The 23623-nt window shown below is 33.5% G+C and overlaps 2 long non-coding RNA genes across 4 annotated transcripts in view; one reads left to right on the forward strand and one right to left on the reverse strand.

The window, feature by feature from the left end:
- LOC103911981 (uncharacterized) overlaps positions 1-23623 on the reverse strand; it is a 76040-nt gene that overhangs the window by 14096 nt on the left and 38321 nt on the right. The window lies entirely within an intron of this gene.
- LOC141377137 (uncharacterized) overlaps positions 1-23623 on the forward strand; it is a 56256-nt gene that overhangs the window by 6435 nt on the left and 26198 nt on the right. For 2 of the 3 annotated variants that reach the window (XR_015505747.2, XR_015505746.2), the window contains exon 3: positions 21869-22056. This is a non-coding gene — a long non-coding RNA (uncharacterized LOC141377137). Of the gene's footprint in view, positions 1-21868; positions 23330-23623 lie in introns of all 3 variants that reach the window. The other variant, XR_015505745.2, reaches the window with a different exon arrangement.

Below are 23623 nucleotides of genomic sequence, written 5' to 3' on the forward strand. Positions count from 1 at the left end.
ATCTAGTAGGGACTGTAGCGTGATTTGCATGTCCTTTAACAGTGGCAAAAGACAAAATGCATGGATATTACAATTTCATGAGCCATCGTGAAAATAAATAGAATTTAAGATAAATAATTATGCATTTAAGATGTGAGAAAATTACATTTAAAAGGGTTAACGGCCTTAATCCAATGTTGAACTTGGAGTAAACATGCTATCAAAAAGCTTTCTTAGAATACTGTAAAATATAACGTCTGATCTATGATGAAGTGTGTATGTATACGTGTGTAAATACGTAATTGGCACATTTTTAAACTGCCTGAAAATGTACCTGAAAAGTACTTAAATTTGACTTTGGGAAAGGTGTTAGAAGCCAGAGCACGCATCTGTGTTTCTTTCTCTGATTGCGTGTATAGAAGCCACCTGTGGAACAATGTCCCTTTATTAGTATTGAGCACCTCCAACAGTCACGTAACATTTACATAATTTAACTGATTAGGAGGTTGCATTCGAAGGGTGACAATGCATCACTTTAAAGGCAGCCCTATACACTTGCTTACTTTGTGTATAGGGGACACTGACTCTGAGTGACACTATAGTGGCTATTCAAACAACTGCAGCCTGCAACTTGTTACTTGTGCAAATGTAACTGTTAAGAGGTTACACGCCTTTAAATGGTCTATTAAATGTGACGTGCTGCATGACATAGTTTGTCGTCTCTGATTCTCTGATTACCTGAATCGTGTAAAATTGGTATGGTCTTAATTGATATGGAGATGTGATTAGATTGTTTTTTAGTTTTTCAGAATGTACTATGTCATGATTGGCTGCAACACTACAACTGGCACTCAACAATGACATTTTTGTAGGGAAAGTAAAGTATAACATAATTATTTTCATCAAAATTCTCAAGAAAATACAGGACATCATTCATGTTAATGACAAAATGGACAGAAGAAAAAAAGATGGCTGCTGATGCTGTTATGGTAGCTTGATTATAGCAGTAGCATTGCTACATGTTGTGTCGCTTTTAGCTTAACTACATTTCTCAGTAGCGTTGCTACTTTCTTAATCAAATAGCTTTTTATTAGCGAAGCTATTTTTTTAAGTCAAGTAGCTTGGTAGCGTGCACTCAAGCTACATTTAGTTGATCGCAGATCAATACGTAACGGCACCAACATTCACAAAGCTGTGAGGCCGGCATCTAGCTGATGAAAGTAAATCCATGATCAATCAATGATGGCGAGAATGACGATTTCTTCTACTACCTGTTTTACAGTGGTCGACATTAAACTTTTTGGTGCATTACTGCCACCTCTCCCACCGGTCGGTGAGATGAGATGAGAAATTTGCTTGATGATATATTTTACAGTATTCTAAGAAAGCTTTTTGATAGCATGTTTACTCCAAGTTCAACATTGGATTAAGGCCGTTAACCCTTTTAAATGTAATTTTCTCACATCTTAAATGCATAATTATTTATCTTAAATTCTATTTATTTTCACGATGGCTCATAAAATTGTAATATCCATGCGTTTTGTCTTTTCCCACTTTTAAAAGGACAGGCAAATCACGCTACAGTCACTTCTAGATTCCAGAGTTTTAATTTTGTGCAAAAGCAAATATTCATTTTAAATTAAAGATAATTTAAAGGGCACCTATAATGAATAATAATAATAATATAATCATCTTTTGTAAGCTGTTTGGACAGAACTGTGTGTAGGTATAGTGTGTCTACAGTCCAATTGGAGTGTTATAAACACAATAAGTCTATTTTTTACATTTTCTGAAGCTAAAATAGGAATTTAAATAATTCAATAACATTACAATTTCACAAAACGCTTTAAGGGCCATATAATACACGTGGCGCAGTGTGGCGCAAGGCGCGGCGCAATAGTGTTTTGCTAGTTTCAGCTTGGCGCAAGAGTCGATTTGAGGTGTTGCGCTATGCTGTTTAAATAGCAAATGCATTAGCGCTCAGATGTGCGCCCATAGGCGTTCTGGTCTAAAAAGGAAGGCGTTCTGAGGCGTACTGCTGGCCCGTTGCTATTTTGAGAAACTATAATAGATTTTTCATTAGACCAAAACAAACCCGGTCTAAACTCCAGCACAGAGTTGCGCCTCGCTTACACAATGCTTAATACGCACAAAAGAGCAATAGGCAAATATCTTCACATATATAAAAAATTAAATATTAAGGATATATATAGGATATAATAAGAATAGATATAGGATATAAATAAAAAGGATTAAAATATAATAAAACAAATTACTTTCTACCCTACATAAATATTAAAAATCACTGCTTTTATGCCTTCTTCATCTCGGGAGGCTTTTTCAGTTAATTCATAACAATTTGCTTTTGTATAATGTTATTATTATTAGCAGTATTATTTATTATATCCATATTTATATTTGTTTTATTAAAAACAAGCTTAGATTTCCCCGCCTGTCAGGTTTTAGACCATATGGGGCACAGCATGTGTTTTAGGATATAACTCAGGTTTTTGAGCACACTTCGCTAATTTTGTTAATTTATTTGTTTGCTGGAAATTAGAACTAAATTTAGAAATAGTTTTGAAACGAATATTTGCGCTTAACAAACACAATTAATTATTTATATATTAATTGATGTCTGTGCATAAAGGTTTCCCTATCCACGAGAGCATAAGTGAAAGTAGATCGATTACCTCTCATTCTCACGCAGTAGATGCTCTGTTTAACAGTTTTCTGTTAAAAAACTGTTAACTCTTTGCTAGTAAAATGCTAATTTTTTCCACTTAGACTTACTTTACGTCCTGTAAATAGCAAATGCGCTCATGACGCGACTTAGCTGGCTCTTAAAGGGAATGGGAGATGAGACTCTAATTGGTTTATTCTGAAAACACACCTATAATTCATTAGGAAAATAAACTCAACCCTTTTAGACCATGCGCCATGACGCAAAGCGGATTTTCCCGTCCTTAAATTTGCAAAAATGCGTTCTGACACGCCCTGAAATCGTTTGCGCCCTGCGTTTTGCGCTCTGCGCATGGACCGTGAAAATAGAGCTCAAAATGTGCTTGACATGCTCAAGCAGGCCTTAAAAGCGCATTCAAATAATAAACTTTCACTCTATTATAGATAAACTTAGCAATTTTCCCACAAATCACACGTTCTGTACTGTTGTGCCTGATTGTCTACTAATCCTGACTGGACATTTTAGTTCCTGCTATGTTACTATCGTAGATGCACACATTGCAATATCAATGAAAAACGATATATTGTGTCAGACTTTAGTTTTAATTAATCCTGTGGCTCTTTTGCAGTTGTCCTGAACATTATAAACATTCAGTTCATGTGACAGAGGCTCTTGGGAGCATGTGCAAACTTCACATCTCTTTGATTTTCCCAGCAAAAAACCTCTTCAAAGAGTTCTTCAAAAATAAGTCTGGCTTTCATAGACGTTAAGAAAGGTTTTTTTTTTCTTGTTACGAGCTGTTCACACATTGGCAATATAAAAAGCTAATTATACTTGAATATTCTACATACAACCTCTTTAACCTCATTTATCATGCATTTAGCATCTTCCCAAACGGTATAAAGTGTTGGGGTGTTCACACACAGCAAAACCGTCTTCAATATGTGTCGCTAAACCACAGACAGGCATTACAGGATCATATTTACTGGATGATTTTTAGCTGACAGATCTGTCATTAAGGCAAATATCAAGAGAGCTGCAATTATAGTGCGTGGATTCCTTTTACACTGACATACATCATCCTCATCTTCTCTTTTACACTTTTAAACACACATACACACACACACAGTCTGAGTGACAGTAGATCAGCTCGCCTGGCCTCGTGGAGGTCATAACCCACACCATCTGGATCTGATCTCGCTCCGCACAAAAAGGTGCTGGGTTTGCGAGGTAAAGCTGCTTTAGCAGTGGGAACCTGCTATGCGGCCGCTCTCATATTCGACTGTTGACGCTGGGCATCTGAATGCATATTCATACTTCAGTGCTGCTGAAAGACAAGTGTAATGTTTGGAACTAAAGTATGGAAAATTCAGAAGTTGGCAGCTTTTTTTTTGTCATGATCTAGCCATCCAATGTAAATGCAAAATACATTGTATTCTTCCATGTGAAGGGGGAAAGAAAACAATGACGGAATTTTCGGTGTAAAAGCAAATGTTAACCTGCGTCTGTCTGGAAGCTGTTTAAGTCCATGCTTGGCTTGAGAGAGCTCCAGTCATTCACTCCAGCTGTCAATTACTGTCCTTATCGGCTTACAACTGGAGGAGGTGAGCGAGTGACAAACCTCTCTTTGAGGATTTAGGTTACACAATATGGTAACAACAAACTGTCACTGGGCTTTAGAGGCTGCATTGAAGAACCTGGGGAATTCCCACCCTGGGTCAATGCATATAGTGTCTGATTCCAGAAGGTTTGGGTGGGATTATCTCTTTGTAATGAACTTAAACATCAAAAACTGTGTTAGTTGACTGCTGTTGTCGAGCTGTAATTGATTACATTGCATAAGTGTAATTTGGTGGTGCAGCAAATGTTTTTTGTCCCCAAACACCAATACAAAGATAAAGTGTTGCTAATCTGTTGTTCTTCGTCATTTAATAAAGTAATGTGAAGACATTTACAGAAAACGTTGAAGTCTGATTTTGACATAATATTAGTACAATTTAGGTTTAAACATAGTAGTGACAATTTTATTATACTTAAAAAAAGTTTATTTATTCATGTAATGTTGAGATTCCCAAACATTAATTTCAGCTGAACCCATTTAACCTAAATAATTTTAAGTTAATATTTCAATATATATAAATATTTTTAAATTTTTTTTATATTTATATTTTTTTATTTGTTGTATTTAACTGGCTATTTAACTACTGGTATGTAATTTGTTATTGACAAAGACTTTCAGCCATGGCTTAACAGTAAAATAAAGTAAATAACAGTTATAATAGTTCATAATAAATAAATATAAATTAATGTATAAATTATTTGTTTCACCGTTTGATTGTGTACAGTTTTAACTTTTCATTAAGCCTTGAACCTGGTTTCAGAAAGCTTTATTTTTAATGCTGCTGATATATAGATCAATATGTTACAAAATTAGTCCTGTACATATTTATGCACTATAAAACCCAACAGTCAACTTTATCAAATAAAATGAATGTAGTTAACTCAAAATTGACCTAAAGTTAATTCTACTCATTTGAAAAAGAGTTTTGATCTCAGTATTGAAGGTAATGAGTTAATGAAATACCTCCTTCAACTTAAATGGAGTAAGTTCACAGTACTCTTATCGATTAGGATTTTAACTCTAATGGTTTGTAGCAATCGGTTTCCTCAAACAGTTTGAGTTGCTTTAACTTATTGGGTTTTACAGTACTCAGTTGGTTTGAGTTCTCTTCATTTGTTGGATTTTACTGTGCTCAAATTGCTTCGTGTCCTCAAATAAATTAAGTTCACAGTACTCATAAGGGTTAGTTTTTGAACTTAAATGGTTTGTTGCAATCGGTTTCTTCAAATGGTTTGTGTTACCTTAACTTTTTGGGTTTTGCAATGTACATGATTAACCAGTTAAGGCAAACATCAAACCAATAATAATAATAATAATAATAATAATAATAATAATAATAATAATAATAATAATAATAATAATAATAATAAAAAACATGTTATAATAATAATTAAAAAATATATATATATATATGTTATAATAATAATAATAATAATAATAATAATAATAATAATAAAACATGTTAGAATAATAATAATGATAATAATAATGATAATAATAATGATAATAATAATAATAATAATAATAATAATGATAATAATAATGATAATAATAAAACATGTTATAATAAAAATAATAATAATGCTAATAATGATAATGATAATAATAATAATAATAATAATAATAACAATAATAAAACATGTTATAATATTAATAATGATAATAATAATGATAACAATAATGATAATAATAATAATAATAATAAAACATGTTATAATAAAAAATAATAATGCTAATAATAATGCTAATAATAATAATAATATTAATAATAATAATAATAATAAAACATGTTGTTATAATAATAATAATAATAATAAAACATGTTATAATAATAATAATAATGCTAATAATAATAATGCTAATAATAATAATAATACATGTTGTTATAATAATAATAAAACATGTTATAATAATAATAATAATAATAATAATAATAATAATAATAATAGTAATAAAACATGTTATTATGTTGTTTATAATGGATCAGTTTGTGCTTTGTCATGTTATAATTAGTGAGGGATTTCTAAGGAATCAGTATTCTGAATGTGGAGATTATTGGCCCTGAAGTTTGCTGAAATATGTACTGGATGTACTTTTATTCTCTTGTTTACTGTCATTTCAATATTTCTTTCTAGGCGATTAGCGACAGGACTTGCAGTAAATCAGTGGCACTTTAAATGCTGAGGCTGACAGATACGTCTGGCACCCAGTGAAATATGAAGTTGGGTCTCAGTAGCCCATGTCCTTCTGAGGAGTCTTGTGGTGCCCTTGTCACAACGGCACTGACAAATGATCAGGCTCAAATAACAGCGCACTGCCGCTGTCAGTTCCACAGAGACATGTAAACAATATTTTGATGAAACTAAATTAAGCATGTAAACGCTTCTTTCCTGAACCACAGCAGAGCAACACACTAGTGCAATACTCTACCTGCTTCTGCTCTTGCTGAAATTTCAAGTGTCTTTTGTTTGGTTTATAACGTAAACTACTTAGCCAGAGAGTAGCTGAAGTATTAGTGCACAACACATTTGCAACACATGTAAATGGTAAAAGTGTGTCATAAAAATCTGATCATGCATTTAAATATGAATATTTTTTCCCCCACATGTTTCTATATTAGATATCACAGTGATTTTGTTTTGTAATGTAGTGATGGCTTTAGGAATAGAATTTTACATTGATGCTTAACAACAGCTGCTAAGCAAAATCTTCAAAAGAAAATCCTAAACAATTGCATCTTATTCAAATCTTAAGTTTTGATCCACACTTAAATAGAAAATCTTTTACTTTTTTTTTATTTGCTAAAAAAATACATTTATATACATGAAATGTTCAGAGCTAATAATCAACATTGGACAGAATTAAATTTTATAGTATGGACAAAAATGGTTTTAGGAAGGGCATAGACTATTTATTAGAACAATTATTTTATTTATTTATTTTATTTTTTATTTAACAGGGACAATACATTTGACATTGTTATACAAAGACAATCAATGTCGCGTACATAAAGCATATAGTATAAAGCTAATTTGCAGCCTTCGTCCCTGGTTAGGCTTTACATATAGAAATCAAAAAATAAACAAACAAGAAAAAATACTATACAACAAACATGTACAGTATATACAGAGCCACAAACATAACATGTAAGTCAATGTGCATACTAATAAGAAATGTAAATCTGACCATGTAAACCTGTATCAACTCACAGACTACTTTAGGGGCAAGACCATGTAAACTTAAAAAAAAAAAAATCTAATCTTAACAAGTTATATTTTTTAAGAGTTTGACAATGATGCCATTTTATTGGTTTCTGATCCATTACTTTTAAAGTTTTTGTAAAGTGACATTACAGGCTTAACAACTAACTGAGTAGCTTGACCCCAGATTATTGCACAATAAGACATACGTGATAATATCATAGCATGCACAAACATTTGCGCTGCTTTGAGAGATATATAAGGACTTATCATTCAAAAGCTGTTTAAATTTGTCTTAATAGTCTCAGATATTTTTTAACATGCGCAGCAAACCTAGGCTTTGAGTCTATAATGACACCTTACGTAAGTAGGTATTCAAACTCACTCACTTCCTTGATTTTCTTGTGGTCAGTTTTTTTTATTTTTTTTTACAAAAAACACATTGAAACTGTTTTATTGTAACTTAGAGTTAAATAGTTGTCCTGCAGCCACTGAGAAATACAGACAAGTTGCTTGGCTAACACTTCTGCAGCCAAAAGCAATGGTAATGAGCCTTGTGGTACACATTCAAACATTGAATCGTATTAAAATTATACTATTAGGTTAGAAACTTCTGTTCAATATTTTAATCTTTATAAAACACCCATTTTATAGAACAGCCAGAAGTAGAACATTAAGAAGCATTGCTGTCATAAAAAAACATTTCTTATAATCAAAATGTATAACTTAGTTTAGTATGATTATGGTGTTTTCCTGAACAAAAATAAACCAAAGTAAATTAAAATAATTTTCACTAAGAATCATATGAAGTTTGTTATGTTACAAAACAATTTTTAATATTCTGTAGTTTCCCCCTTAAATAAATGGCATTTATTCTAACTAAACCTTGACTTTTTTTTTTTTACTGTATTTTTAAAATATTTATTTTGGCAAACACATGTTCCAGAATTCTTTATTAACATAATAATACTGTCTTAAATAGCATTTTCTAATTTATTACAGCCGTTGACCAAACATCACTCTAAAGCATCAATGGTTGCCATTGTTTGCAAGTAAAACCTAAGAGTGCATGAAAGACACGGGAAGCAATAAAACCACCCAAGGGCTCAGATTTCTTCCTCTTTATCCATATCTCCCTCTAAGGCAATTATCCATTTAGTTTGCTAATTTAGCTTTTCCTTTAAGTCTAGCATGAAGTGCGAAAAAAAAAAATCAAGACCTCAAACAAAGAGCAAAAAACACCTTACATCAGCTTGACATCGCAAATATAAGTGATTGTTATTACTCCAAGGGTCATTTCACTGTTTATGCTATTTCACAATATTGTTAAGCGGCTCATATTTTATATGTGACAAAACATCAGTCTGTATCTTTTCAGCAGAATCTTAAAGTAAATAAACTGTCCCTACCATAGCACTCCCCTACTGAGAGTGGCTAAGATTTCTCCATCACTCTTTATTATTTTCCTACTTCACTTCTTGCTTTTATGCATGCTATTAAAAGCTGTAAAGTTAAGCTTAATTTATTTAAAATATACTCAGCCCACATTTTATGAAACCACAGGCCACAATTTTAGTGTTTGACAGGAAAGAATGTTAAAATTAAGAAACTCACATTGCTCAGCTGGATCTAGAAGGCACATCGGTGCATCTGACCAAAGATATGCTTAACACCATCGATGCATCAACAGAGGCCGGACAGTTGGGCTAATGTAGGACTAATGCAGCAAGCAGGAGCTTGTTTTTATTACCGTACAGCCCAGTGTTTGTGCAGTTTCTTGATTTTCTAAACCCTACGTTGACAGGCCCACTCTTTGAGCCAAGCTCCAGCAGATGTCCAAACATTGGTTAATGTAACCAGCAGGACCTGTGCAGCCAGCATATAGAAAAAAACATGACGGCCAGAGCAGAATAACTGGAAAAGACAATTAGATGACACATTTTGGAAACAGTTGAATGCAATGTTTTGGCTTAAAGGTTATAAACAAAGCGGAGCATCTTCAGTGTCATTCTGAGAGGAATCACTCCTTTATGTGATTTTCTCTGTCGGAAATTGTGTAAAGAATCACTTGACTGCAGTAAAGGATGTGAGTAAGGGATACAGGCTTGTTGCTAGAAGGGATACAGCTGCGGCCTGCAGTTAATGAGAATTATTTATATTATTTATTAATTTAACCAATATTTGTATTTTATTAACTACCCCAAACCTAAACTATTTAACCAAAGTGTGTTGCAGTATAGAATAACACCATGTCCTAACTAAATGCGACGTGTCGCTGTAGCATGTAATAAAAGGTATCTTTTCCATGTTAAAATGAGCTTTTGTCCTAAACAATCTTCAAAATTTCGATATTAGAAATCGGTTCTGTTTCCACAACGTTGTGGCAGAACAGCAGCATGTACTACTGTGACAAAGATTACCCCAGGTTAAGATGATGTGCATTATTCAGTGTTAAATTCTCCCAATGTGAGTTTAAATATAATTTTATATGAGATTTATTGCAATACTATGGAAAGCAGCAGCAGAGAATTTATAGTAGAATTAATCTTGAAAATGAAAGAACTAGCAGGCTGTTTGAAAATTAAATTCAGAACTGTGACTCAGTGGCCTATTGATGATTATAAACAGGTTTAATATGTATTAATTAGATTAAAAGCCTTTAACATTTTATTGGGAGTGCAGTGGCAAATTGCTTGTCGCTGGAATCTTGTTGCGTTGCATGTTATTAGGACACAGAGTAACAGATGTTTATTATTAAAGGGTCATAGACTGACAGTCAGATATGTGACAGACAGCCAATGAGAATTGATCATGCTTTATCAAGTGTAAGTATTTAAAGCAGCAGAAAACAGTTACTTATAGTAAACAAAACTGTAAGCAAGTTGCAACAATTTTATGTTAAGTCAACTTTTTTTACAGTGTTCTTGGTGTGAATGTGCCTTTATTCCAGTTTTAAGTAGATATATTTCCTTCCAGTTAACTATTTCCTTCCAATTTAGCTTATGCACATAAAGGTTTGCAAATAAAGCATTTTTTTTTGCATTACATGTGTTTAAAAGTTTATTTTTTATTTATTTTTTTAAAAGAAAACCACTGTAGCTCTTTTCATCAGAATAAACTGTAAATGACTAAAAACTGAATAGACTGTAAAAGATATGGATGATACCAAACAAGGGCAAACAAAGGCGGAGCGTTTTTGGAGCTACAGACACATGCTGGCATTTTGCTTAGACAGACATTTCTTTGGGAGAACTGGTTAATACTTCATTACCTGCAACTCACTTGTGTCCTGACCACTTTTGCTTGGTTGTACACTATATAAGTGTTTAGTCTTTTATTTACACTGTTGTAATACATTGAGCCACTGAGCATTGTTCTTACGACGTTTTTCTACAGGAGGAAAATGCTTATTACTTCCACTTAAAATATAGTCTGTGTTAGAATATGTCATTATAGAGTGCTTTACACACGGCTCGAAATTGCGACCATTTTGGTCGCATATGCGCCCGAAATTTTATCTATGCGACCTCAAAATATATTTGGGAGCATTTTTGCGAGTGCATGAAGTTGTTGTGTGCGACCAGTTTTTACTGCAAAATGTTCACCACATGCACGGATTTGGGAGGCATTCACGCAGAATGCATCTCTGCACTTGAAACACGAAATACAGCTCTCAGGAATGTTTTAAAACAGTTGACATGTCAACTTGCTGCAGTAAACAAAGCCAAGTCCATAACGCTTGCCCCGTCTTCGCACTCTTCTTATTGGCCTACTGCTCTAGCACTGAAATATCAGCTGTCAATCACTCAGTCAATGACTTGCCTTCTGGCTTGGGATGACAGAGAGAGCTACTACCGCGAAAAAACTGTAAAGCGCTGAAGATGAGAATGTAGATAACACTGACAGATTTTGTTTTAGAAACCATCTAGTTACAAATAATGACACATCTTAGTAGTGATCATGTGCTGAATGTTAATCAACCATCTACACTTTTTGAAGAGTGGATAAAAGACTTCCATTGGCTTCAAGTCCCTTATGAAAAGTCTGTGGGATGGAATTTTCAGGTAACTGCGTGCCACATCTAGCACAGTTTAATCCTTCATATAATCGCCAGATGCTGTCAGCCGTGCAAGTAACAGCTGTATGTAAAATTAAACACCACGTACACCGTCGCAAACGGGCTTACACGGAGTAAACTAATATCGCTACTCATGAAGACCGGTATGGCTATTAACATGACGTATGTATATAATAGAGTACAGTACATATCATAGCATAAAAATACATACAAATACATAAAAATACCACTTTTTAAACAAACTGTTGGGGTTGTCCATATTTGAATCAACGCTGAGACACAACACAGCATTTTTTTAGAATGTAGTTTATGTACACACAGTATATTCCTATCGCATAAAAATGATCCAATTAATTGAGCATTATTTTTAATATACTGTACATGCATATATATTTAAAAATATTGTCACTTTCATCCAGCATAATGTCCTAAATACAGCACGGAGAACTTAAAAATGATAGCAAACCTAATAATGATTAACGAAAATGAGTCGATTTATCATTTGTCTATCTGATTGCTAAACAATGAAAAAAAAACAACACAAGAAATCATTAGCGTGACCTTTCTTGGTGTTTGCTTTTGATCCTGTCTGCCTTCTAATGTAGAGTTTGAGGAAATGATCCAATAAAACAGGATCATCTGTCTAAGAGCATGACAGCTATGAGCAAATCAATATGATACTGTATACTTCAGCGTCGGCTTTCCTCAACACATTCAAATTCTGCTGGCACACTTCTAAGACACTAAACAGCAAACGATATTATTATATATTATTTCATTATATTATTTAATATATATTGTATACTATAGTGTAATATTTCATAAGACCATTGAAGAACACTGAAGTGTATTTCTGCGTAATCTCTTGCTGTGAACAAAACTCAAACCTCCTAGTTAAATAAAATAAAATTACACTAGCAATATGGTTTCAGGTTATAGTACAGGCAGTCTACTGATCCTATGGTCAATGGTTTTGTTTATGAGAAACAGGAAATAATGATAGAATAAGACAAGTTAAGATAAACAGTCTGATTTTCAAACTCCTCCAGCAAATTATCATCTTCTTCTTTGATGAAGTCGTAGTCAAACTTAATTATAGTATAAATATACAGTTTGTTCCTTACAACAGAGGTTTCCACTTTGAAAGAAAAACCAAATATCAAAACCAGAAATTTTCACTCTTCATAACCAATCAAAACCTCATATTGATGAGAAGACAGTTATGCATTTTTATTTTATTTTTTTTTTACAAACGTCAGGTTTTCATTACAGCATAACCAATGACTTTGATGTTAAGGTTCTCTATTATTTGTTTTTCCACTGCCTTTTGGGTATCTTGGTACACTATGTTGATGCTTTAGTTTGTTTGGGCCTCCACTGAGGATGAGAAGTTTGTTGTTGTTTGTTTGGTCGCTATCTTCCCTCCATATTTGGTTTACAGCTAAACTTTGCAATGTGAACTCGCTGCATCAAAATGATGGTTCACTTGAGCAAACCAAAAACAGATCTGAAACTAATTTAAGCAATGTTCATTTTTAACCCTGCCTTTTTAAAAATCATGACATCTCCCGATTTACGATAACCAGGAAACTTGTCATTTGACTTGCACAATCAATAATTAAAAGACAATACAGGCACCTTCTCAATCTTATAATACTGTTAACAAATAGTCCTGCATGACGTTGGGAAAAAAAACATTGGGATATGTTGTTTTTCTACCGTTTCTGTTTGTTTGTTTGTATTTCATCTATAATTTGATATAAATACAATTTCACCAGATTAATTTAATTAAATTGAAGAGTTCATAGTTTTAGATTTCTAGTAAGGTTAAACTTTGCAGTGACTCAACTATAATCTTCTAAAATAGAGAACCACCAGATCTGCACATTTTTCATGCTTCCTTAACCAAACACACCTTATTCAAACCATCAGCTCATTAGCAGAAACTGAAAGACCTGGGCTGCGTCCGAATCCACCTACCGCTCAGTCGGTACTGCATTTGAATTAACCGTTCAACACAGCCGTTAGAAAAATAGTTGCTTCACTCCCATTCATGAGTTCTCTTGCAGGGCATTATGGGATAGTGCAGTGAGCATGGGATGCACACTTCAGAATATTTTTTATATATATAATGTTTTAAAAGCACAACGTTTTTGCGGTTATTAGCGCAGAAAGAAAATTCTCTTCATAGTTTTTTCTGCCACTTTTTGTACATTTTTCATTGCCATCATGTAAATTGTGGAAGTTTATTTTGGAAAATGAGGCTGTCTACACGCATCCGTTCATAGACTGTCCATTTAAAGAACTCATCAAAGTGGTTGAAAGTGTACAAAAGAGATTAAAACACCACGTGTAAACGAGAATGTGTCTCCCTCGTTGACTTTATCTGATTGCCCTGCTAATTCACATGAAGATGTTTGACCAATAGAATAACCGATTGAAATCTAAAATACATTTTTGCAGTGTGGCATTAATGTGGAGTAGTATGCAGATTTTATATTTTATTTATCTAATTGTCGAATTATGTTGCGTCATTCAGAGAAATGTTGTGTGCTCAAAGTCTAATGTATGTAAAGTCTTTGCATTTTTTTAAATCATTCATTTAATCTATTAAAATATTGCCATATGGTTTGTTTATTTAATATGTTAAATTGTTTTGTGATATCCGCATAATACATATGTGGCTTAGGTGCACTATAAAAATGGCAGTGATTTTTAACTGTCAATTTTAAAAAGTTACAGTAAAAATCTGTAACCTGTAACACTTCCCTTTTTGTTTTTTTGTTGGTTCTTTTTTTCTCATCAGGGATGTACATTAAGGTTTGTTGATAAATTGTTAATAAATAATTTTAATGGCATAACTATGGCAACCATAGCTGCCATTTTTTTTACCATGAATTTTATTTATTTATTTTTTAAGTGAAGTGTAATTTGAAAGCAGAAATGGTTTTATATACTCATTTCTAACCACATCAATTATTCCAGAATAAATAGTTCAGTTTTCACCGTATTTGGAACAGTCATGAATATTAACGAGCCATGCTCTGATGCTTGACAGCTTTTGTCAGTCTTGTCAGTGTCACAGCCTGCTGTACTCTAAAATAAACACATTTCATTATACCAAAGTGAGTAGAGATGCCTTAAAAGTTTTTTCAACTAAAGTGGCAGAGAGGTTTATTTATGCTACTAGAAGCGAGGGAGTTATCCTTATGCCACCAGAGTAATAGTTTGCTCCTGAGTTGTGTTTAGGATGAATTTTGCTAAAGTATAATTATCTTCAACTAAAGGAACAGACAGAGATGCATTTAGAGTTGTATTTTAAAGCTTTTTAGAAGTCTTCATGAGTTTGTTGCCTCATTACAAACTTGAATATCGAATTTCACGATCCCGCTTTATATTAAGTGGTCTTAACTAATATGGACTTGCACTGAAATCAATCATTTGTTATGTACTTTTTGTGTAAATACATGTTTTTACATTGCACTTATGATTGATTAAATACCTGCATGTAAAAGACCTCCTAGTTTGTCATGATTTGTTTTGTGATTTATTTGTGCAAAAAAAATACTGATTCTGTGGTGGTAATTCCCAGAAATTTGCAGACAATTTAGCAATTAAAATATTTATATATATAAAAAAATAGCCTAATATGTTAGGTCACGTGTGCAATCTGACACAATGACAATGTCACAAATCATAAAAATAAAGCTTCTTTATTTTGGTCTCTTGTCGACAACATCTAAAACGGTTGGGATTAAACCAAATAAATGTTGTATAACTCTTTATTTTTATCCACTATCTTACTTTCTCACAGATTTCAATCCGATGAGCATCTGAGGTCATGTACAGTACCTCACTCAGAACCAGAACATGTGTTAGGGCTTCCCCTACCGTAATACACTTAAAACACAAATTGCCGTTAGACTTGTCAATGGCAGTGAAGCGTTTTCTTTCGTTAACTGTAGGAAAACAGTTAAACTAAAACATTTACACATCAAATTACCAGCCAAACATGTAAAGCACAAATAATGTTATTCAATACATTTTTGAGTGCATGTACTGTACATACACTGAAAAAAAGTGATTAATTACTTAAAGCGCGTAAACCAATTGTCTTTAAACAAACAAATTGACTTTACAAAAATAATGTAAATAAATGCATTGTAACTTGAAACTGTTAAGTTGACTTAATTTTTATAATTATGCAAGTTGTATTCACTTTTTCTTTTTATGAAAGTAAACTAATCACTTTTTTCCAATAAACATTTATTATACTTGTTTTTTTTTCAGCGTTTCTGTACCTAGCAAAATGACAGTAACAAAAATAAATCTGCTCTTCCAGGCTCCAGTTTGTCTTCTAAATTTAATACAGGCTATAATTGTAGATTTTATCGCCTTAATAAAGCACCAAATATGTAATATTGTGATAATTACAGTAATAGTTTGAAAACAGATGTGCTAAAATAGTCTGACACAAAGGGATTAGTTGACTTTGAAAAAGTACAATTAGCATAATTATAAAAAGTCAACTTAACTGTTCCAAGTTTCAATGGGTTTATTTTCTTTTTGTTAAGTCAACTTGTATTTCAGGCAATTGGTTTACTCGTTTTAAGTAACTAATCACTTTTTAAAGTGTAGCAATCAAGGGCTCTTCAAATGGAACCAATTCCACAATATGCATGTTAAACTTTCATTCATTTTCTTTTAGGCTTAGTCCCTTTATTAATCCGGGGTTTGCCACAGCGGAATGAACCACCAACTTATCCATCAAGTTTTTACGCAGCACATGCCCTTCCAGCCGCAACCCATCTCAGGGAAAGCATGTTAAACTAACAAAAGTTAAATATAAATAGACTCTACGACTCTTTGAGGTGGTGCTATATAAATGTACAATCTGTATATCCTAATACAAGCTTAGTACATGCTTAAATAAACTTAAAAATAAAGAAAATAATATTGTTGGAGGAAGCGGTCACTAGGAAACAATGGCCAGTCAACAGCCTGGGGTGTGCATATTAATCATAGTTGATCATAAGAGTTTGTGTGCTGTTCCGATTGGCTTGTTTTTCACTGGGATTTTACTCTTGCATGTAAAATCATTTCCATATACTTGAACTTTTATTATTTAACTATGTCTAGGTATATATCCATAGTTTAATTCCATAAGCTCTTTAATAATTAATTGGAATTAGAATACTTGGAACGCAGCAATTGGCAAAAATCAGTAAGTAATCATGCTCTTAAATCTAAACAAATAATCATGGTTCTTAACTCAACCGGACTGGTACAGCTCTACTAGCATTAGAGATGGAAATAATCTCAGCTGTTGGGACCTGAGGCCATGCTGTTGTATCCCCAACAAATCATATGTATCGAGTTGCCATCCACTGAGAGGATTGAGAGAGGATTGAGTGTTAACCGTCATGGCTTCCCTATAAACATGCAATCACACTGACACAGAGCCTATTGTGCTCTGAAGCAGAGAGAGAATCAACAATGAGGGAAATTTTGGATGGGGAAGAGGGGATTGCAAGAAAGTGAGTGAAAATAAAGGGCTAAAAGGACAATCTGAAGGAAGAAAGTGAGTAAACGGAGCAGTGTGTGGATGGATGGTCCTGCAGGTCTCAGGTGTCCAGTCGATAACTGATGCATTAGTCTAGAGCTCTGTGCTGGTTTTGGGTTTAAACACACATTTTCTTAATACAACATGACCCCATTTCCCTCTCTCATTAATCATGCAACTCAGTTCGAACAGCCTCCGACGAAGGGGGCAAACTTACTGTTGAACTGTCATGTGCCCATTGACTGATCATAACTGCTGCTTTTTCATCTAATACACACTAAACTAAACTAAACTACACACATGAACTAAAACTTTGTTCATGTATGTGGCCATTTTTGTTCTTGTTTGTAGTGCCTGCAATAGTAAAAAGTTTGGATTTTTCTTTTGTTTTTGTGTCAGGCTCACCAAGAATGTATTTATTTGATCAAAAAAGTTGTGAAATAATGTAGAATATATTTAATATATAAGTTAAATTATATAATAACCATTTGACTGCCTCTCCACCAAACGGTTGACCATGTTTTTACTGTTTTAAATAATGAATGTTAAAGTCATTTGAAGATTGACTATTTTAAATAATGGTCTATACACAGCATTGTTGGTTGCAAGAGTGTATGGGTGTTTCCCAGTGTTGGGTTGTGGCTGGAAGGGCATCTGCTGCGTAAAACAGATGCTGGATAAATTTGTGATTCATTCCACTGTGGCGACCTCTGATTAATAAAGAGACTAAGTCAAAAAGAAAATAATGATTGAATATTTTGATTAGTTCCACAATTCTCACGTTTAAATTATCATATTTTTAAATAGAAATATTTATAACATTATAAATGTGTTTTTTATTAATGCAAAAATAACATTATCAAAATTAAAATAATTATTACAAATTTCATTTGATCTTTTTAAATATATGTAGTTAACGTCAGATTTATTAGCTCTCCTGAATTGTAAGCCCCCCCTGTATACACCCCCCCCCAATTTTTGCTTAAAGTAAAGAAGATTTTTTCCCAACACATTTCTAAACATAATAGTTTTAATAATTCATTTCTAATAACTGATTTATTTTATCTTTAAATAATACTATCTATTAATATTTTACTAGATATTTTAAAGACACTTCTATACTGCTTAAACAGACATTTAAAGGCTTAACCAGGTTAATTTGGTTAATCATAGGCAAATTATGGTAATAAGGCAAATCATTGTATAACAATGGTTTGTTCTGTAGACAATTAAATAAGAGGACTAATAATATTGATCTTAAAAGGGTTTTTTTTATGTAAAACTGCTTTTTTAGTCAAAATAAAGCTAATAAGACTTTCTCCTGAAGGAAAAATATGGAAATTCCGTTGAAAATCACCTGCTCTATTTTACATAATTTTTGAAATATTTAAAAAAGAAAAACAAAATTCACAGGAGGGCTAATTAAAATTATTTTTTTTATTTTACAGTGCATTACCCCAAACTTTGAATAGAAATATAACAATAGAAATTAATATTACCAGATATGTAAAAATAAAACAAATATTACAAGTTTAATATTACTCACTTTTACACTAAACTTTTGACATTAACCTAGACACCACAATACGGCAAATTCACGTTTTCTGAAGCAACTGAGTAAAGCATCTCATCAGAAACAGCCCTTAAATCATCTCAAATTCCTTTTAAATGCTTGACTAAATTTTGATTTGGAGATGCCTGACATATACACAGGGCTATAGGATGTGGATTTTCTCATCCCATTTCAGGTCATACACTGTCATCTGCTCATGGATTAAAGTTGTTTGTGTGCTTGTCTTTCTGTTCCCAGCAGCCCCACGGCTGGTAGTCATATGTGTCAGATCTTCCACTGTGACTAAACATTTCTGCTGCCTTTGGTTTACACAGTCTGAATTCCTCAATTCATGTCATAAACTTGTTTATGAAAGTAAACACTGTGACTTACGGATACAGGTCACCATCATTATCCATAATTTCAGCAAAATGGTAGCGGGCAGCTCTTCAGAACAGAGAGTGAAATGTATTCCGCTTATTCAGGGAGAAAAATATCATTTTTTTCCAGCATATGCTTTGGCAGTTAATTCTCAGATTTTGGTTCATTTGTAAATATTTTACCTCAAGAAAACAATGATGGCAAAACGGTAACACTATAAGGCTTCCCATTTGTTAACCAACACATTGGGCCCTATCATACACCTAATAAGGCGCAAGACATGTTTGGTTCGCTTTGTTACTATTTTCAGACCAGTCCAACCCTAATTTGCACATTTTGTACCACGTTGTTTAAACAGTAAATTCATTTGCGCCGCTTTGTGGACTCATTGGTGTGTCAGTCTAGAAAGGAGGTGTGTTAAGGTGCATTGTTGGGGTATTGTTGCTATTTTGAGGAACTGAAATAGACTATTAAAAACTGGTCTAAAGTCCAGTGCAGATGGTCCAGCGCCTGTGCCAGTCCAAACGCTTGCACATTGTTTAATACACACGTGTACAGCAATATACAAATATCTTTACAAATGAATAAGAATTAAAGGAATAAAATATTACAAAAATGATTTTGTCTATAATATATATATATATATATATATATATATATATATATATATATATCAGTTTAGTAAGTTTCCACCGTTTCCTTACTAAGTAAAGTGTAAAGGGTCTGAATGGAGAAGACCTCTTCTCTAGCGTTGCACTGCAGATGGTCTGTTTAACTGTTTAACTTACAATTCGCCATGTAAATATCAAATGCACCATGCCATGATGCAACTGACTCTTAAAGGGATAGGGAGATGAGACTCTGATTGGTTTAATGCAGGTTATGCTCAAAACACACCCATAACTCATTAAGACAATAAGCACAACCCTGTTAGACCGTGAGCCGGGACACAGAGGGCTCTATTTTGACGGTCCATGCGCAGAGCGCAAAACGCAGGGCACAAACACTTTCAGGGCATGTCAGAGCGCATTTTTGCTAATTTAAGGACGGGAAAATCTGCTTTGCGCCGTGGCGCATGGTCTAAAAGGGTTGAGTTTATTTCCTTAATGAGTTATAGGTGTGTTTTGAGAATAAACCAATTAGAGTCTCATCTCCCATTCCCTTTAAGAGCCAGCTGGATCGCGCCAAGAGTGCATTCGCTATTTACAGGACGCAAAGTAAGTCTAAGTGCAAAAAATGAGCATTTCACTAGCAAACAGTTAACAGTTTTTTTAACAGAAAACTGTTAAACAGAGCATCTACTGCGTGACAATGAGAGATAATGGATCTACTTTCACTTTCGCTCTTGGATAGGGAAACCTTTACACACAGACATCAATTAGTCTATAAATAAATAATTTTGTTTGTTAAGCGCAAATATTCGTTTCAAAACTATTTCTAAACTCAGTTCTAATTTCCAGCAAACGAATAAATGAATAATAATAGCAAAATGTGCTCAAAAACCTGAGTTATATACTAAAACACATGCTGTGCCCCATATGGTCTAAAACCTGACAGGTGGGCAAATCTAAGCTGGTTTTTAATAAAAACAAATATAAATATGGATATAATAAATAATAAATAATACTGCTAATAATAATAACATTATACAAAAGCAAATTGTTATGAATGAACTGAAAAAGCCTCTCGAGATGAAGAAGGCATAAAAGCAGTGGTTTTTCATATTTATGTAGGCTAGAAAATAATATGTTTTGTAATATTTTAATCCTTTATATTTTTATCCTATATCTATTCTTATTATATCCTATTTATATCCTTAATATTTAATTTTTTTTTCATATGTAAAGATATTTGCCTATTGCTCTCTTGTGCGTATTAAGCAGTGCGTAAGCGAGGCGCAACTCTGCGCCGGAGTTTAGACCGGGTTTGTTTTGGTCTAATGAAAAATCTATTATAGTTTCTCAAAATAGCACCGCGCCAGCGGTCCGCCTCAGAACACCTTCCTTTTTAGACCAGAACGCCTATGTGCGCACATATGAGCGCTAATGCATTTGCTATTTAAATAGCGTAGCGCAACGCCTCAAAACGACTCTTGCGCCAAGCTGAAACTAGCAAAAGACTATTGCGCCGCGCCTTGCGCCACATTGCGCCGGGTGTATGATAGGACCCAGAGTGTATTTTTCCATCCTTAAAATAGCAAACATGGATTTGGACATGCCCATGTTTTTGTACCATGTTCTTTAGACTTTGCAATTAGATTGTTAATATAGAGCCCTTAAAGTTAAATTTGATTGACCAATAATAAAAGGAAAGTATAAAATAAAAAGTTGTAATATGAATATATGTTCATATTATTTAATGGACCTAAGCTAACATAAATATAAAATTAACAGTTTTATTAAATTGCATTTACTTTTATTCTTTACTTTAACCTTTAAATGTATTTATAATTGTAAATGAAAACTGGTAAATAGTAATGTTTTGAAAATGTTTGTAAATGTAAGAATAAATAATAAATTTCAAATTAAATTAAAAATGTGCTGATTACTAGTGACATTAGTAAAATCAATGTTATTTGTGGTAATCAATTAATTTATTGATATTTTTTTAATTATGTCAAGAGGCCCCTACATGTCACATTTTTAAATTAGTATTATTTAACTAATCATTTTTTGTGTGTTTATAATTTTGTTTCGAGCTTACATTTGTAAAATATGTTCACACATACTTTGCAATTCAATGGCAGTTTGTAGCAAACTATTGAGTCTCCTGCAAACACATCAGTCTAATGATCTGTCGTTAATCTCACAGTGTGGACTAATGAGAGACTCCAACCAGCACATCCATCTTGTGTCCTCAAAGAGACTGGAGAGTTGAAAGTGCTTGAGCTCAACACTGCTGTTTTCTCTGTGGGCTCCCGCTGCCGGTGTGAGTGACCAGCGACAGCTCTAGAAAGGCTTGTGAGATTGTGCAGGAAACAGAGGAAACTGAAGAAAGAGGTCAGATTGGGTTTACTGGCCTGTCAGTCTGTCAGTGATACCCCCATTGCATCAGTCCATCAACACACTCGCATACACACATACACAAATTAAAAATGTAACAAATGTGTGCAGTGCCATAAAATGACATTTTCCAACTATAGTGTTCCAGAGCGTTTAACACCCAATTCTGTGATGAATAATCTGATTTTGAAACAAGGTTAGTTTTTTTGTTATGGCTACATTTTGGTTATTGGTCCTTTTCTCAAAACATCTTTTACAATTACAACAGAAGGAATTCTTTCATTTACAACAGAAGATTGAAGCAGTCTGTGTGAATCAAAGTCTATACAGTGTTTCCTTTAGGATTTTTTCGAGCTTTGGCTGCAGGCATTTTTTACACAGATCTACCTATTACCTGTGGCGTTATTTCAAAGACAAATGTCAGGAGCGCAGTATTAGAAGTCGAGATAGCATTTATGTAATAGCCTACGAGCATGCGAATCTCTTCAATCGCCGATTTCCTCTGCTTGTGCACAAAACTTCTTGTACGCCCTTTCAAATATAAGCCACTTCAACAGCGCTGATCTTCTTGTGCGCTCAAATAAACGCTGCTGAAGTGCAATTTAGTGCGTTTATGTAACAAGTATGTCTTCAGCATTTATTAGATTTGCTAGGAATATTTATGAATTTCTTCAATAGACCTACAGAGCAGCATTAATGCGTCCTGAAGTAACGGCTATACGTCGTGTTTGCTGGCATCATGCACCTGTCAGTCAGTCACCATGTCACCTTAAAGGGTTAAACAAATGATGCACAACACTACTACGGTTACAGAAAAGATTGTGCTGTTTTAATTCACTTACCTTTTAAAACGTTTTGGTGCGATTATCACCCGCTATTTAAAAAAATAAAATGTTTTGAATGAGAAGCTTTAATGTAGCCGTGGCGGGATGAATTTTGGCGTGGCGCCCCGCCAAGGAAGAATGAATGTAGCGGAAACCATGGCATATTATAATACATTAGTGTCCAATCATTTGTCACTTTTTAGACCCAGTTATATATTTTTAGTTAATGTATGTTAATAACCTAGATATTGCTGATTACCGCTCATTGGAGTGTATTTTAAATTAATTAATGTAAAATATTCAACACATTTGGGTGGTGGGGGGGGGGGGGGGTTAACAAATGCGAATGTAAAGTCCACATCACTTTTTTTCATTGAGCAGTGGTTTAGTTGGTACCACATTTCCAATTTTCAAAAAAAAATTTGACAGTAATATTTTCTAGCTCAGTGGTTCTCAAAGTGGGGGTCAGGACCCCCCGAGGGGTCGCGGGACAATGAAGAGGGGTCGCCTGGTGATTTCCAAAAATCTATTTATTTTTAATAAACTATAAGAATTACCTTATTTTATTCATAACCTACTAAAAAAAGAAATAAATAGTTGTTTATAGTTACTATGTACTACTGTATATATTTACTTTATAGCTTATATTACTAGTTCTATTGGATTGCAACCCCTGGGGTAATTACATTACATTAAAGACACAGCAATAGCGTCAGATGCAGCAGATTCGAAGATATTGG

Source organism: Danio rerio, chromosome 13, assembly GCF_052040795.2.
Source record: "Danio rerio strain M-AB ecotype USA chromosome 13, GRCz13ab, whole genome shotgun sequence".
NCBI classification, from domain to species: domain Eukaryota; kingdom Metazoa; phylum Chordata; class Actinopteri; order Cypriniformes; family Danionidae; genus Danio; species Danio rerio.